This window comes from Dipodomys merriami, unplaced genomic scaffold (genome assembly GCF_024711535.1).
Source record: "Dipodomys merriami isolate MVZ:Mamm:240054 unplaced genomic scaffold, mDipMer1.0.p SCAF_6, whole genome shotgun sequence".
Lineage (NCBI taxonomy): Eukaryota > Metazoa > Chordata > Mammalia > Rodentia > Heteromyidae > Dipodomys > Dipodomys merriami.
This window is the reverse complement of record NW_027206179.1, coordinates 4,488,295-4,507,560: the sequence shown is the minus strand read 5'-3', so window position 1 is coordinate 4,507,560 and position 19,266 is coordinate 4,488,295. Positions and strand designations below refer to the sequence as shown.

Genomic DNA, 19,266 nt, shown 5'->3' with positions numbered 1-19,266 from the left:
AAGAGGTAATACTGCTATTAAGGAATTTAAGTCTCAGATGTTTTGGATTGAGTACTAAATTTGTGGATTAAGTGTGTACACAATGGGGGATAGGGTCTACTAGTTAACTATGGGTTTATCTGAGAATGTGCAGGAAAAGAGTTAAGTCACATACAGAAGAACAAAAGAGAGGAAAAGGTGAAAAGGATAAGAAAGGGAGGAAAAAAAGATCAGAAGTTCAGTAGAGCTAGACAAAAAACAAAAAGATGATTAAGAAAGAAAAAAAAAGAGAAAGAAGACAAGAAAAGAAAGGAAAACACACATTCACGTATTCCTAAAATAAAAATTATAAGAGGGGGAAAAAAGTTACTGGAAAACAATTATTTTTTTTCAAAAAAGGCAAAAATTAAAGATTAAAAAATGTTTTAGAAAAGGAAAAAAAGTTTTTTATATATATAAGCTACCAAAAAAAAAAAAAAGAAAAGAAAAACGAAAAGAAGAAGAAGAAGAAAAAATTTCTTTGATTTTTTTTTTAATTTTTTTGGGAGGGGTGGGAAGAATCCTGTATCTCCCTTTTGTCTGTAACCAGCCTCTTGTTGGAGTCTCTGGTCAGCTTGAGGTCCTGTGGCTTGATTGGTTTCTTAAGTCAGTTTGTTCGAGCATGCAGAAAAATGCTCTGCTTTACCCAAGATTTTGAGATCCCCCTCCCAGGTTAGTTTAATGGGAGGGTGATCTGCTTTGAGAATCACAAAAGAGGGGTGATGAGGCTAGGTTCTGGTAGAGTTGAGGCCTTTCAACAAACAGTAACTTTTCCCTGGGGCTATTTTGTGAAAAACTCACAGAGCCCAGCCTGGAGCCATTCTCAAAGTTTCTGATTTTCAATTGATTGTGGAGGCTGCTAGAGGGAGGGGCAGCCTTTGGCTCTGGTTACCCAGTGAGGAAAGCCACTCCAATGGCTGGTGCCTGAGCTGGGTGCTTTTCCCTGGATGGAGCTGAGTCTAGCAGGTCACTTCGCTGTTAAGTTCTTGTGACCTGCTAAATGACTCGTTTTATTCCAAGGCCTGAGTTGGAGCTAGCAGCTCCTCCGAGCTTTGTCGGTGTCCAAGATGGAGATCACTGGTGCTGGGGGGGAGGGGTGGCCTTCCCTCCTCTGCTCCCTGAGAAGGAGTGAGGACATTGGGCTTGTACTCACGCCGAGTCTTGGATCCTGGGTCGTCTCTGGTCTGCAAACTGCAGGATGAATATGTCCACTCCTTGTCGGTTCTTGCTGGTGTTGAGTAGAATCCTCTCGCCCGCTGCATCTGGCTCCTTCGTCCCGGACTCTCTGTGTGAGCGCTCAGGTATGGCCGTGGCTGCGGTCGCCGCTGCAACCCTGCCACCGCCGCGGCGGCTGCTGGCAGGCGCTCAGATGTGTCTCCTTGTCTTGGCTTCCCCTCTTTTGTCTAACTCTCTGTCCTGTGATGGCACACTTGGTGTGATTCTCTGGCTTAGGACTGTTCACTGGAACTCTAAAACTGCTTTCTATGCGAGAGCTTGTTCAGATTCCAGCTTCTCCTCCGCCATCTTCCGGGAACTCTTGCTATTTTATTTTTAACAGTATTTTGTTTACACTTAAGTAACATTTCATCTGTGTTAGTTAAGTGTAAATAAAATACTTCAGCTGTATTCATCTTTATTTACTCTCTCCATTGGTACACCCCAATTTCTGCTGATATCAATAACCTTAGAAAGGGCACAGGGATTTCCTTGTGTTATTTCACACATGAATATATTACATCATACTCACAATAGCATCACTTACTGCTATTGCCATCTCTAACTAACCCTATTGTTCAACAGTTTTCAATGAGTTTCCTTAATCCAAAAGTATAGTATATGTCTATATTATCCACTCGCATATATTTGTTCTGTCTCTAACTTTATAAGACAGAATTTCACATTTCTAAATACATACACATTTAAAAAATATTGGTAAATCCTAGTTATTCAGGAGACCTAATATCTGGGGATTGTGGCTCAAAGCCAGACCAGTAAAGAAAGTTACCACCAGGAAACTGGAAGTGGAACTGTGGCTCAAAGTGATAGAGTGCTAGCCTTGATTAAAAAAGCTAGCTCAAGGGCAATGCACAAGCCCTGAATTTAAGCTACACAAACAAGCAAAAATGCATTTGAATTGTGTTTAGAAATTTACAATCCTCTCTCAAACAATAAAAAGAAAAAAGAAAAACTCAGAGACAGACAATATATCACATTGTAAGACAAATTACTCCAGGATATTAAGTATTCGCATCATTATGAAGAATAGGGATTCTAGTTCACCAGAAATATGGTTATTTTCTTTACTCTGAAGATAAAAATCCAAAGCAAAAGTCATCATATCAGAGAGGCCATCTTACTCATGGATTTTCACAAGACTTCCTTCATGTCCCTCTTCCTCAGGCTGTAGATAAAAGGGTTCAGCATTTGAGAGACTAAAGAATAAATCACAGAAGCAACTAGAAACAACTGCCATCCTTTTGGAGGAATCAGTCACCACAGAGCTGATATACACCCCAAAACCTGCCCATAGTACAAAGAAACCACAGACAGATGAGACCCACCAGTGGAGAAGGCTTTATACTTTCCCTCTAAAGATGACATTCTCAAGACAGAGGAGACAATATGAAAGTAAGAGAAAATGATTCCAGAGAGAGGAACACCAATGAATATGCAGGATGATGCATATATCAGAAAGTCATCAAGGAACACATTTGAACAGGAGCACTTGAGGATCTGAGGGAGTTCACAGAAGGTGGGGATGTCCAGGTTTATGCAGAAGGACAGTCGCAGTACCATCAGACTGTGCATGAGCGTATCCACAATGCTAATCAACAAAGACATCAGAACCAGGAAGACACATAAACAGGGGTCATGATGAACATATACCTGAGAGGTTAAAAGATAGCCAGGTAGTGATTGTAAGCCATCACTGCAAGGAGACAATTTTCCATGCCACCAAAAATTAAGACAAAACTGATTTAGGTAAGGCAACCTGCAAAGGCAATGCTGTAGTCTTGGGTGTGGATGTTCACCAGTAGCTTTAGGATAGTACTGGAGCTCAAACAGTTATCACTGAAAGACAAATTGGGCAGAAAGAAGTACATGGGGGGGCATGGAGATGGGAGTTGGAGCTGACAGCCAGGATGATGAGCAGGTTGCTCAGGATGGGGACCAGGTAGATGGACAGGAAGAGGTTGAAGATGAGGGACTGTAGCCTCGATTTGCCGTTAGTCACACCAGAAGGAAGTCTGAAACAGTTGCTTGGCTTCTACAATCCATGTTTTTTTTTTCCTTTTTTTCTGTCCCACCAACAATGCAGTAGGGTTCCCTCCTGTCGACATCCTATCCAGCATCTGTTGTTATTAGAGTTCTTGATCATAGCTATTCTAACTATATTTTTATTGTAAAGACATAGTTTAGAGGGGCTACAGTTACATGAGCAAGGTAATGACTCCACTTCCTAGCGAGCATTGTTACCTCCTCCTTTGTTTTTCCCTTACCATTACTATCCTCCCCACCTCCAAGCTCCTTCTCCCCACCCCTGCCCCTCAAAGTTGTAAAGTTTGTTTTCAACATAGTATCATGTACATCTCATTGTTACAATGGGTCATCATACATCCCATGTTTTCTCTTATCTGCAATAACTAGTATATGTCTAGGACAAGCAGAAAGATCAAAAGCTATGTACATATGACCATATAACCTGATGCTAAATGAAATCATCCCCAAGATAGGGACACAAGAGAGTTTATCTTCCTTGTTGTTCTTTTTAATGTACTTATAATGTACTATGCAATTTTTTTGTTTTTTGTATATTCTTCCCTCATGGTATAACCCCTGTTGTCATTGTATTTGAATCTGGTGTCCTACATCTTGTATATATTTTTTCCAATTTGGGGAGGAGAGGGAAATAACATTGCATGTTATTGATAAACATTTTACCAAACTGAGGGATGAAAAGACAACAAACTGTCTGTACCAGCAGAAGAAGCAATGTTGACAAGTTGTTAGAATACCAATCCTGTTGACATGTTGATCTTTGGATTTGAAGCTTGAAAAAAAGTGTGATGTTACCCAACCACCTGAAGGTTCATTTCCTATCAAAGCTAACAATGGAACGCCAAACAACCATCTTCTTCCATTAGAATTGCATATGTGTAAGAAAGAAGGATTGAATATTGGCATCAGGTTTGAAGGCAGGCGATTGAGTCTCAAAGGAGAGAAATGGTCCCTTCTCTTCGCAGTATATAAAACCAGAGAAGTGAGATCTGAATTACCAGTGCTGAACAAGTCTGTGATAGTGTCTGAGCGATGACAGACACTTGATGGAATTGACATGCAGACTTAACCCTGGTCATCTTCTGCACAAACCCTGCTTTCTTCCCCAGCAATATAACTGGCTTTCCTTTTTTCTGCCTTTAACCTAAGGGAATAAGCATGACTTGGATGAAGGAGCTATGGGTTGCTTGGAAAATGCAAAGGGATGGAGTCAGTGAACCCCTGGACATGAAGGATCATCTCTGAGAAGAGGAATACTGTTTAATTCCTGGATGGAGGCAGAAACATTTGAGCACATAAGTCATACCTGAGCTCCTTTACCATGTGTATCCCTGGGGATTCAATATCCAGAGGTCCTCATTAGACATGAAAATTTATAATCATCTTGATCCCAGCAGTGTGCCTCCTTAGAGGCCAAGACTATACAGAATGGTGGAATTTTACATGTCTTATTTTCTGAGCCCAGAATCCAGATGTCAACTATTCAAATCCTTCCATCATTTCTGTCTTCTTCATTTCAAATCTCATGTGTTTGGTGTGTATACATTTCATGTATATATGTAATATATATATAATATATCTCACAGGAAATATATCTCATGTGAAATATGTCTCACTGGAAAATATATACAAATATATGGCTTGTGAAAATTTTGAAGTGAGTTTCCACATTTCATTTTATGTACAAATATCATTTCAATGTATCTCATGCCAAGAAGATGACTTATTTAAATTTAATAAAAAATTACAGTGATGGTAAACCTAAGTAATATAAGTATAGTTGAAACCATCAAACAATGCTAATCCCCAGAGATTTCTCCCATTTGTTTGTTTTGTCTACATTTATTGTTGTTGCCTTTGTTTTGTCCGTATTAATTTGTTTTATTTATATTATTACTTCAAAAATTCTGGAGAAGAATATTATTCTTTGTTGAGTAACTTGTGAATCATTGGATTATTTAGGAAATAATTGTAGTAATACATATTAATTGAACCAACAGTGAGTTTCATTGTAATAGTTGCTTTCATGCTTATCATATACTTTGACAGTACTTACCCTATTATTCTCTTTTTTCTTGTTTTTAATTTGCAGTTGTTTGCAATCTTTTTTTTGCAATCTTAAAGTAACTGTATAAAGTGAGTCTCAATTCATCATATTGTAAAGGTGATGTACAAAGGAGTTACATTTCCATAACTCAGGCAATGAGTACATTTCTTTTTGAGCAGTGTTATGTCTTCCCTTGCTTTCTCTCAGGTTTTTCCTTCCTGACCCTGCTCTGCCACAAATTGGATAGTTCATTTTCAACATAGTGTTTCCTGAGTATCACTGCTGACAACATAATAATTTATGAGTACAGTGTTATTACTCTCTCTTATTCTCCTCCTTCAACCACTTTTTATAATGGATTTCATTAAAACCTTTGCAAATGGGCTAACTTTAATGAATACCCTACTTTCAATGATGGTTACATGATCCAGGCAGAAATTCAAGAACAGTGTTGGATGTCATCTGTAATATAGACATAATAGATACAGAAGATAGTTACAGAACCTTTCAGCTAACACCAGCAGAAGACACATTTTCAGAAAATAGAATGGGGGTATTCTCCAAGATATATCTTATTTAAAGCAACAGAACAAGTCTTAATAAGGATAAAAAAAGCAATCATAACAAGTGTCTTTTCAAACCCTCATAGTATAAAATTGAATATTGGAGGAATGTTGGAAAATTCCCAAAAACATGAAAGTTTGGAAATAACCCTTGGATCCCCACAAGTTGGTTGAGAAATTGAAAATGAAATCACCATGTGATATAACACAAATGGAAATGGAAATATAAAGTAGTAGAACCAATGAGAGACGACAAGGACACTGCCATGGGGGAAGCACATTAGCAAAGAATTTACAAGATGTAATATTACATCTTAGGGAACTGGAAAAGTAAGAACCAGATATGTATTCTCTTAGCAGAAGTGATATGGGAATAATAGATAAGACATCTAATGAAGGAAGGGGTGATGCTGATCAAGAGGCTTCACACTCACAAAATTCCATGATGAAACCCCTCTTGAAAAGCTAGTTAGATATGATTTTTAAAATTTAAAAAAACTCAAATGGCTCTCTGTAGATGAATGAATCAAGAAAATGTGGTACATATACACAATGGAATTCTGTGCTTCCATCAGAAAGAATAACACTGTTCCGTTTATAAGGAAATGGAAAGACTTGGAAAAAATTATATTAAATGAAGTAAGCCAGACCCAAAGGAAAGAGGGTCACATGATCTTCCTCATTTGTGAGAACTAGGACATGTAAAAAATACTCTTAACAGGGGATCTCAAGATCCTAAATCCTTAGTGCATAGGACTATAGATAATGAAGCATATCAACATGAACTCCAACTTGTGGAAAAAAGCTTTCATTAGACCCAGAGACCCAGAGACCCAGAGACTCATTAGACCCATAGACTCATTAATGAGTTCTTTTTCTCTATTGTTGTTTTGTTCCCATGGTTTCTTTCATTTGCATTAATTATATACATCTAGGAAATTTTATCAGATGAGCAGAAAAACTCAAATGTACTATGACCATATAAGATGATGCTAAGTGAAACAAACGCCAAGATATGGACACAAGTGGTTCTTCTTTGTTGTGGTGATTTTTAATGTACTACATGATTATGTTGTTTCCTTTGTATCTTCTTCCCCTTATGATATATTTCCTGTTGTCACTGTATTTGATATTGGTACTCTGCATCTTGTATATACATTTGTCCAATTTGGGGAGAGGAAAAGGGAATAATAAAACACTGAAACAGGGATAAAGGATGAATCATCCTAACAATAATACCCACAAGACAGTATATTGGAAATGAACTTTACAACTTCTTGGGGGGAGGATGAAAAAGGTGGTGGAAGGAAGAGATAGTAGGAGAACAACAAAGGAGATAGTAACAATTCTTGACAAGAAACGATTTGTTTTTTCCCTTCGCCTCCACAAATTATACCAACATCAAATACAGTGAAAGCAGGGGTTGCAACAATGAGATGTACAAGTCCTTATGTTGAAAAACGAACTTTACAACTTTAGTGTGGGGATGGGAGGATTCGGTGGGTAGGGCAGGAGGAGGATGGGAAGGGATGGGAAGAGGAAACAAAGGAGGATGCTACAATGTTTGATAAGAAATGTACTCATTATCTTGCCCCTGTAATTGCAACCCCTCTGTACAGTATTTTCACAATAAAAAAAAATCCAGCTAGCAAAAAAATGTACTCATTACCTTACTCATGTAACTGCATTCCTTCTACACAGCATATTTGCAACAAAATTAAATTTTAAAAAAGAACAAGAAAAAATTAAAGTAAAAGACAAAATTACTAAAACTGAGAACCAAACAGTCATAAAATTGGGAATGAATGAGTTAGTATTACAAAGGACAAATCATCATATACAAATCATCACCATAATTGATTATGAACAATTATTCATGCATCTAGTCTATTTCATTCATAATAAAACATAACTATTCTTATTGGGGAATAGATTAATTTTAGAAATTACTTTTGAATTAGACTTGATGGTACCATCAATTAGACTTGATGGCTCATGTCAAGTATCACATAATCATCTCAAACAACTGACACAACCTTAAGAATGTTTTTATTATTGGCCATAATTGATTGCACTTTTTATTATTGCTTTTACTTAGTTGGACAAAGGATTTTAATTTCAAGATGACAGGTTCTGAGTACCATGCATCTTGAGTGAAAGAACAGAATGAGAACACAAGGCTTTGAGTTCAAGCTCCAGTACACACACACATACACATACACACACACAGAGGGAGGGAGAGAGAGACAGAGACAGAGACAGAGACACAGAGAGACAGAGAGACAGAGAGACAGAGAGAGAAATTCAACAATACTGCTGAATGTTCTGTAAAGGTTAAAATACTTGAAAAGGGGAAGATTTGTGATCTGCAAAATTGATGAAGCTAGGCTACTGGAGAGGAAGAAACTTGCTAAGATAATGTGTCCAAAAGAGAACAAACTGAAGAAAAGGAAGTTCTGCAATCCACATTTATCCCTCGTTTTCCTCTCCTTTCGTCTCCTCACAATTTCCCATCATGCACCTGTTTGACTTCATTTCCAATGTTTCCTAGTTGACTTCAAGAGAAATGAATGAAACTTCTCAATTGGAGATTGAAGATGGAGGACCTGCACATCCGCAGGTGGGAAGATCTACTAAGCATGTTTATCAATGGACAAGAAGGGACATCTTTCTAAGAGAAAACTCAGCTGTTAATTTCTGGCCAAGGTAGAGATGGCGAGGATGATTGTAAAAGGTCATCTCACACAGTTCTTACATGTTCAAATGCTCAACTTTTTAAAACAAATATTTCCTTATCCTCTCCTCTCCAAGAGCTGCAATTCTTGAGTGAAAAACTGTAAAGAATTCAGGATGACCGATGTCTTTGCTCATATGCCTGTCTGTACATGATTCAGTCTTCTCCATTGCTTTTTTTGTTAAGACTAGGGCTTAAACTCATGACCTGGACACTCCATTATCTTTTTTTCACTCAAAGCTGATGCTCTGTCACTTGACCACATATTCACTTCCAGCTTTTGACTGGTTGATTGGAGATAAGAGTTTCATGGACTTTCCTGCCTAAGCTGGCTTTGAACCATGATCCTCAGATCTCAGTCTTCTGGGAAACTAGGATACTCAGGAGCCACACCTGGCTTCCATTGCTTTTGATCATCCAAATTCATGGCCTTGCAAACAAAGTCTATATCATTTCCTTAATATATCTCAACATTCCTTTGAATTACATAAATTGAATTCTCATGTGATTACTAATGCCAGGTAGTATACAATTCTTATTTTACTGAAAATGCATTATATGCTGGTATAAATAGCACATATATAAATATTAGCTAAAGTGTTATAAAATGCTCCGTGTGTGTTTTCTTGATATTTATTAAGCCTTTATGCCTTTCTTATGAAATTCTCATCCATTTAATTAACAACTTCAGTAGAAAAGCTGAAGGTAGGAGAATGACATGCTGCTTATTATTTTAACCATCTTTTTTTTTTCAATATAGCCACAACATTTTAAACTTTTTTAGCCTCCATATTGGAATTTTGCTTCCTGTGGCAATAATTCCAATGGGAAAAGCATGAAAATTCAGAACTCTTGGGATGTGTCCTCTCATTCAGCACATTCTAATAGATATGAAGACATTACCCCCATCACTTGATATGAAGATGCCTACCTTCACATATTTAAGAAAATCAAATAAATGGAAACCAGATGAATGGTACAAAGCTCAACAAAACTAGCATGTGCTTCTTTGACACAATTAACAACCTTCACATTCCCCCACAAAAACTGAATAAAATTGAAATTATATTCAAGTGAATAGAATTAATAAAATTTTATTCAAATGACTGGAATTGTACATAATAAAAAGAAGATATAACAGGTGACATCACAATAGTATTGGAGATGATGATTGTGTAGACAAAATAGGAAATGAAACATCAGTGGCATTTATTTGACACACAGATATTCTCAACATATTGGAATTAAGATGAAATAAAGAATAACTGAACTCATCCAGGCACTAATGCCTATAACTACTCCAGAAGGCTAGTAGCTGAGGATCAATTTCAAAGCTAGCCTGTGTGGCACTGATGGCTCACACCTGTAATCCTAGCTACTCAGGAGGCTGAGATTGTGGTTCAATCCAGAGCAGGAAAGTTTGTGAGATTCTTATCTCCAATTAATCACCAAAATGCTAGAAATGAAGCTATGGCTCATGTAATAGTATGGTAGTCTTTCACAAAACACACACAAACACACAAACACATACAGCAAAACCTCAGGAAGAGCTCCCAGGCTCTGTGTTCAAGCCTCTAGACCAGCACAAAATTTTTAAAAAATGATAGAATGCCAAGCATGAATTAAGTGCCAACTGACAGCACAAGGCGCAGAGTGTAAACCCCAAGTACCAGCATGCACAAAAATAAAGTTCATACCTGAATTAAATAATAGCTACTTTTATCTTTCCTCTGAAGATCTTACACTACAGGGCTTGATTTAACTTGTTTGATTTCAAGTGTGTCACATCCAGGATCTCATTTGGTAATGAAGATAGAAGATATGAAGTACTGAAAGACTGAGACACTGTTCTTGGGTCAGGTGTAGGAGGGGGTCTGCTTTTGTTCTTTATCCTGGAAGGACATTAGAGTGACATGGTTACAGGTCCATTGTTATGGCCTCTGCATCCCCAGAGGTACAACCACCCACGGCCCCCTATTATAATCATTTTTATTATTATCCTTCAAGTCCCAGGAGTCCATATCTTTAAAGTCCAGCTCAATATAAGTGATGGACTCAGATTGGCTGATTTCTCTAACATGGGTTTCCACATTCAGTTCTACTTCTCTGCTCATCTGAATTCCTATCACCTTGTCCACATGACGCTGTGGCTCTTCCAGGAACACAAGAGAGCTCTCACTCCTCAGATGGAAGCCATGGACCCAAGCAATTAGGTCAAGGGAAAGGAATGAAAAAGAGAGAGTATCACTATATTGGCTAAGGAAGACTACTGAGACAACAGGGAAAATGAATTTTGTAGAAAAGCCAAGAAGGAAAATAAAATCATGGATATTCACCTGTCTAGTATAGCTGATGACATTCAGAGAAATATAAATCAATAATGTACAAAATTGACAAATGATTCATAGACTTGTGAATGCATATACTAGGACATTGTATGGAAAAAATTCTACACTATGCCCAAAAATAGGCAGCATGGAAGCTACACATTTGTATGCTTTCTGGTTAAGGATTATTTGTGTATCCCTGAGTGTACAGAATCATTAAAGACAGGCATTAATCAACAGTAAAAATGCTCATACTTAGTCATGATTGCTTGAGGTGATTTTGCTGCTGTTGTTGTATTGTTGCAGTAAATAATAGTAATATATTTGAAGACTCTCACTTTATAGATCTCTAAAATATCATATTGTATTACTTCTCCAGGGAGAATACTACATTAATTTCCTACACATTGTTAACCCTTGTTTCTTGTTGCATGGAAATATTCTTCTATGTAATACATGAAAGGGTTTGGTATAAAAAGTTTTTCAAGCTGAGCCCCAGACATTCAGCCCTGTACTCCTAGCTACTCAGGAGGCTGAGAGCTGAGGATCACAGTTAAGAGCTAGGCCAGGGATGAAAGCCTGTGAGCCTCTTATCTCCAATTAACCAACAGAAAACCAGTTGTAAAGCTGTGATTTCAAGTGGTATAGTGCTAGCCTTGAACAAAAGAGCTCAGGGATAGCACCCAGCCCCTGAATTCAAGCATCATGACTGACAGAAAAATCTTGTCAAATGAAAATTAATTATAATAACAAGTCAGGCACCTGTGACTCAGGCCTATAACCTTAGCTACTGAGGAGGCTGAGATCTAAGATCAGCCTTCAAAGCCAGTCTAGGACAGGAAATTCTGTGAGACTCTTATCTCCAATTAATCAGCAATAGCAGAACATTACTCTGTGGCTTAAGCAGTGGAGTGCCAGTCTTGAGTGAAAACGTCAAGGGACAGCACTCAGGCCAAGAGCTCAATTCCCAGCACACACTTTCTCTAATCTCTTTATCTCACTCTCTCTATCTTTCATGCACACACACACACATACAAACACACACACACACACACACACACACATACAATACAATACAATACAACACAATACTGTCAATAAAGATATGTACAAACTGCCTGATTGGGGCAGGGCAATCTACCTAAGTCTGGTTGTAAACATCCCATTGTGTAACCAACCAAAAAGCTCCCCACCTCCCTAAACTTGATGGCTTTTTCATTAACCTTTGCCTCCTTGTTCAGACCTCATATAAACCCAACTCCTGTCCCATCTCTTTGTACAGTCTCCAAGCCTGTGGGAAGGATGGGCCTTTTGCTGCTATATATCAATAAACAGTCATCACCTGTGGATGATTGAGACCAGCTTGGTTCCTTCTTTTCTCCTTCATGTTCTTATGTATTTTATTCATTTTGTTAATCAATGCTGATATCTGTAACCATACTCCACTAATCTTAACAGATAACACTGCACTCCATTGTCACAATGTCTCTCTACATTTACTGTCAGATGGGGATTGCAATAATTCTTTGCATACCCCTGGCTGTCTTCACTGCAATTAATGCTCACAATTGAACATCTGTTCTTAGGAAAGACAGACACATTGAATGACTGAGTCAATGGGCTCAGGACTGAGATGGATCATCTCTGGGAAGAGGTCTCCGGCTTTGGAGTGAGTTTTTCATCTCTCCATCTCTCAGGACTCAAAGTCTAAAGCTTTTCATTAAACCATAAATTTTCCCACCACCCTAGTCTAGGAGGGAAAACCTTTGGAGCCTGAGTACAAAGAGAAGAACAATTCAGGATGGCTGCTGTGCATCGAGCTCTCTCTTCACTTTTATTTCATACCTAAGACAGTTGCACTTCTGTAACAAATCAGAAACCTACAACATCAAAGCTCCACATTCCATGGTTTCAGAAAATCTATCTGAATTCTTAGATTTGAAAAAAAATAATCCTTATATTTTAGAACTACTACTTCACATGGTGATAAAATATGTTATGGAAATAAGATGCATACTATTTAAAACTCCTAAAACATGTTTCTGTCGATATTTAAGACAATTGTAAGATTGCCAAGCAAGAAAGAGCTATCAGTTCATAAGGATATTGTTTCTTGAATTTTAATTTGAAACTATAGCATTATGTCTTATTTATGAATTTAAATTGACATGCATTAATTATGTAGGTTCACATTTTGCATTCTTGCATGTCTACATCTGGTTCCATGCATATTCGTAATGACATGTTTTTATTATGTGTGTGTGTATGTGCGTGTGTGTGTGTGTGTGTGTGTGTGTGTGTGTGTGTGTGTGTGTGTGTGTGTGTGTTGTGTACTTATCCTGGGACTCTAACTCAGGGTCTGAGCACTATTTCTGAGCTTTTTCACTAAAAGATTGGCTTTATCAATTGAGCCACAGTTCCACTTCTGGATTTTTTGGTAGTTCATTGGAGATAAGAGTCTCGTGGACTTTTCTGGAGTGGTTCTTTACAACTTTTGGTAACATCCAGACATAATAACCTTTTTGGATTTAAAATTAAACTCACTCAAATTTACTCACACAGATTTTAAAGAGCACAAAAATGAAAATCAGTTGTAGGTACATTTTCTGAAATTTTCAGTGGCAAGAGATCTTTTTTGTTTTACAATCTAAAGATTTAAGACAAGACCTTTTAACAACTCACCTTTTCTGGGCCAGAATTATTTACAGGGCTTGCTTGTTTAGCCAAGCTTTTTACTAATTGGAATTTTAAATATCTTCCATTTGAGGAAGGCTGGGTAGAGGTCATCTGAAATTAAACTGGCCTGACTCTGTCTTTTATCCAATCTTAGCTCTGAGAACTTTACAACCTTTTACACTGCCAGGACCAGCCAAATGTCTGAACCATGCTCACAGATTTCTATACCCTCCCCTCTGACAGCCTCCACAGGGAGAAAATGCAGCCTGAGGCTTATAGTCAGGCAGATCTCAAATTTGCAAAGCAACCCAGTTTTAATCACAACTTCCATTGACAAAGATCTTTTGGCAAGCAGAATACTTGGTAACCTTGAAACTGACAGCTTTATGTATTTTACATATAGACAAATAGATATGTTTGCTTAGATTTTAATGTCAGCTGTTTAAATTTTAGTGGCAAAGTAAGAGTATATTGTCTAATTATGATGGAACCATGTGGTGAGTTATAAAAACAAAACTTTGCCAACTACAGAAACTTTTCAGTCGACCAGAGACAGGACACAAATGCAGAGACACATGTGGCTTGCCATAAAGGCACCTAGGCTGTTGGGGAGGCTGGGTCCGGTCAGGGGGGTGGTCACAGAACTATGAGTCACTCAGGCAAGTAAAACTTTCTCTTTCTCTCCATCCTTGCCGGCCTAAATGTTTGCCTGACCCATGCCTGTAAGAGCTGAGATTAGTTCCTGATAACCTCTTCTTTCTTCCAACTGAAGGCATTCAAAAGTCAATTGATATGTAAAATGATCTAGACAATTGGTACAAAACCTAAAATCAAGTACTGGGTTAGCTACAGGAGATTCCCTCCCACTGTTCAATAAAATTATTTGATATGCTAATATACCTGCTAGCCAGCAAGTTGCACAGCTGAAGTAATTTGCTTAAAAATTGTTTTAACTATTGGTCACTTACTAGAGTAAGATTGGCAAAAGTATCTCTTCCTACTAAAGATTCAAGAAAATGTAGGCTGGTATTCATTTTGCACACTCTAAGATCTTTGTGCACAAGAAAATATACCCATGTAGCCGGGCGCCGGTGGCTCACACTGTAATCCTAGCTACTCAGGAGGCTGAGATCTGAGGATCGCGGTTCAAAGCCAGCCCCAGCAGGAGAGACTGTGAGACTCCTATCTCCAATAAACCACCAGAAAACCAGAAGTGGCGCTGTAGCTCAGGTGGTAGAGCGCTTGCCTTGAGCTGAAGAGCTGAGGGACAGCGCCCAGGCCCAGACTTCAAGCCCCACGACCGACAAAAGAAAAAAAAAAAAGAAAATATACCCATGTAAACTTTTTAAGACAAAATATTTTTAAAAAATGCAGATTTGAGCATTCCAAACGCTCCATATACACTATCTTCATAGCTGGAACTGAGTACTGCAAGTGCTTCTTTTTGTTGTTAATTTTTTGTTTTTTTATGGGACGTGGGTGTTGAATTCCAAAGCTGGGCACTGTCCTGAGGTCTTTTGTTCAAGGGTAATGCTCTAGAACTTTCAGCCACAGCAACACTTCAGGTTTTCTGGTGGTTCATTGGAGAAAAGAGTGTCATGAATTTTCCTACTCAGGCTGGATACAAACGACAATCCTCAGGTTGTCTCCAGACTAGCTGGAATTACAGGCTTGAGCCACCAGCACCTAGCACTGCTAATGTTTTAAACCCAACAAATATTCATCTTTAAACCACCCTAAGGAGAAGAGATGACAGGAGAAATATCAGGAGGTATTTTACCAGCATAATGGCTGACAATACTCCAGTCTTCTCCTGTCTAATCCACTTCGAGGAAAGTCCACACTGTTTGGTACTGTAAGCATAAGGGACCCTCTGAAAGCTGGATTGTGGGTATGGCTGGAAAATGTCACTGGAGACTGGGTTCCAGATCGCTGCAATACCACACAGAAACACACGAGGGCAGCAGGAAAACATGGGTCACAGAGTCAGCCCTCTTAAGTTCTTTGCATGGAAGTTTATGGAGAACATCTCTGGAACTAGGCAGGTAGAAATTTTGCCTAATCCTGGTTCCTCATTAGATTGGACACCAATCAGAATTCTTAAGCTTATGTTCCTCTTCCACAGATGGGTTAAAAAAGAGGGTGAAAAGTTTCTTGCCCTTCTTATTAACAGTCATGACACATTCCCCTACACCAAAAGAAAGCAAAAGCATAAAACTTCCCCCATCCTAAGTAAAGGAAAGAAGAGACAAGTACACGAGGTTTGGAAGATATAAAGCAGAAAATATTAGAAAATTAATACCCAAATACATATTATACTAAAACACTAAATAGTTGAATACTGGAGATGGTGACTGAATATAATCCTAGCTACTCAGGAAGCTGAGATCTGAGGATTTTAGTTTGAAGCCAGAAAGTCTTTGAGACTTTTATCTCCAAGGAATTGCCAGAAAGCTAAAAGAGGCAGTGTGCCTCAAGTTATAAAACACTAGCTTTGAGCACAAAAAGGGTGAGCAAAAGACAGAGGCTTCAAGTTCAAGGCCCACTACTTACACATGCGCACACACAGGTAAGAAAGTCAGTGAGACTCTTAGCTCCAATTAATCATCAAAAAGTTAGAAGTCACTTGGTAGCTCAAATGGTAAATTGCTAGCCTTGAGTAAAAAGCTCAGGGACAGTTCAGGATCTGAGTTCAAGTTCCAGGGTTAGCTCTCTCTCTCTCTCTCTCTCTCTCTCTCTCTCTCTCTCTCTCTCTCTCTCTCTCTCTCACACACACACACACACACACACAATTGAAAATAAAATTGTGTTATTTCAATAAATATCAATCAAAGTGGAAATTACCATGTTTAGCTAGATGAGTCAGACACACACAAAAAGGCAAGTACATATTTCCTCTGCAATGAGGAAAGCAAAACAGTTAAAAAATAATAGATGTACTAAAAGTATATGATTCTTTGGGCAAGAGGAATATAGTTGGTGGGAGAGCTTGAAGGAAAGAAGAGATTGTATATTGGAGACTGCAGACAATCTTAAAGCCTGCCTGAATCATGAATGGAAATGACACAGTAAAACTCATTCATTCATACAATCTATATGATTAAATCATGATGAAAATAAGGAAATGCATTGCATGGATCAAATCTACCATAGCAAGGACAACTGAGGTTTCTTTTTTTCTTTTTGGCCACTCCTGGGGCTTGAATTCAGGATCTGGACACTGTCCTTGAGGTTCTTTTGCTCAAGGAAAACACTGTAAAACTAAGCCACATTTCCAGCCTTGAACACTGAGTATTGACATTAGCACAGAGTCTAAAAAGATCTCGATGTGAAGCCATTATTCTTGGGGGTTTTTTTTGGTGAAATATGGTCACATATAATTTCTTGATTATAGCACCCTATCATATAAAATCATTCCCATCTTGATGCCGTAAGCTGACTGTGAACCGGGGTTAACTGACTCTGCCCCTGGGCAATGAAAGGAAATTATGAACCATATCACTACTCTGGAAAAGAGAAACATTCAAAGAATGGTGTTTTCTAATTGCATGTTTTTTCTCCTTGTACAGCTAGTGAGTGTAGATCAAGGGCTGGATTACAGCTTATAGGTAGAATGCTTCTGTAGACTCTGTGAAGGCCTAAATTATTACACTAGCCCTAAGGAAACCAGGAAAGCACAAGTTGAAGGTCAGCTAGATGAAACAACAGAGAAAACTAAAGTATTATCCAGTATAATATGGAAAATAAAACAGAAGGCAAGCCTATGTGAACCAGCTAATCACTGTAGAGGAGAATGTAAGGTCTGCCCAAGGCCATGCAGGTCCTGTGCAGACACCTCCCTATCTCTTGCCTAAGTTTCCACCCAGTATCTGCGGTACATAGGCAATTGGCACACCTGGAAGTTACATTCTGGGCTGCCTCTGGTCAAGCCTCCCATCTAACTGCAGGTGGGTCCCAGGTCCTGAAATCACATCTAGATCCAATATGGCCATACTTTTCTCCCACCTGGCCACACCTCTTCCCGTCCCTGGCCTAGATAAGTCCTGGCTTAGGGGTGGGGCTCTCCTTTGAGGCACACCTCTCTACCACACACTGTGAGGGCAACAGTTTGGTAAATAAACTTCTTTTCCTGTCTGAATACCTCATGGTGTTCTCTTCATCGGCTACCAAATGAAACTTATCTACTTAATATACTTTATGGAGAATATGTCAAAAACATACCTCAGGTTGATAGAACAGATACAAAATGGAGGATTCCTTCCTGAAGGCCACACTAACAAAGAGCCACCAGATGACACTGCAATCTAGGTTTCTCAGAGGAATGTGGTGAAAGTATGCCAGAAAGAGGATCTTCTATATGTAACGTGAGGAAGGAACAAACACACAACATACCACACAAACACAACATACACACACACATACATACATTCACACACATTCCCTTCATAGCTAAAAACAATATACTGCAAGTTTTTTGTTGTTATTGTTTATGTCTTTTTTAATGTTGTTGGGCTTGAATGCAGGGCCTAAGTGAGATCTTTTGCTCAAGGCACCATTGTACTTTGAGCCACAGAGCCACTTATTAGTTTCTGCTGGTTAATTTGAGGTAAGAGTCTCATGGCCTTTCTACCCAGCCCGAATTCAAACCACAATCCTCAGCTCTCAGTCTCCTGAGTAGATTGGATTGCAGGCATAAACCACCTGCACCCAGCACTGCAAGTGTATCAAGCCCAGCAAACATTTATCTTCAGGCCATCCTAAGGAGACGAGTTGACCTGAAAATTATCAGGAGGTATTTAACCATCTTAGAGTCTCACCATACTCCACCCTCTGCATGCTGATATGCTTCCAGTGAAATAAGGGGACTGAGTCTAAGTACCAACATCTTGTTCTCACATCCTGGTGCCATGCCAGGTGGAGGGGCTTTTCACTCATCTCTGAAAAGCCTACAAGTGAGAGGCCATTCATTGAATTGCAGATGCCATGCTGGTTAGCCCCAGGAGAGCTTTGTTACACAGACCATATGCTCTGATTGTTTCCCTAAATGGTTTGATTCCTTCCTCCCAGAGTATCCCTCTACATGGAAATTTTCTCTGGCCACTGAGCTGCTTCTCCTTGAGTATTTCCTCATGTACTCTGTGAAGTACCCCATTTTCGGATGCCCCCTCACAGACCACCAGAGACCATGATAAATGCAAACAGCAAAGAGTCGTTTATTGCAAGCTCGAGCTTGGTCCTCCACGTACTTGGTAACCGGTGATGCTAAGAGGCCCGGAGCATAGAATCAGCACAGTTTTTATAACATTGAACAAACAATTTTAAGGAACTTTTACATAAGAAATTACATGATTAGTTAACATTTAAAGCAAGCTAAGAAGGGCAAATGTAATTGGTTGACCTTTACAGAAAAATATCCTTGTTCCATAGCTTGACTACAAATGGTTATGAGTCACACATGGACCAACAATATGCATGGCATGTTTCACCCTGAGCTCTGGAGAACTGGTTGCTTGGGACATTATATGGTTTTAATTGAAACTCTTAGGCCTAAGTCATTCAGGGGAAAACACCTGCCTTAAGCAAACGCCATCTATGGCTCCAAGAATTGTTTGTGCATGGCTT

At 38.8% G+C, this 19,266-nt stretch overlaps 1 pseudogene; it reads right to left on the bottom strand.

Moving 5' to 3' along the window:
- Window positions 1-2,385: 2,385 nt before the first annotated feature.
- Window positions 2,386-4,620, bottom strand: LOC138813680 (olfactory receptor 7G2-like; annotated as a pseudogene).
- Window positions 4,621-19,266: the final 14,646 nt, after the last annotated feature.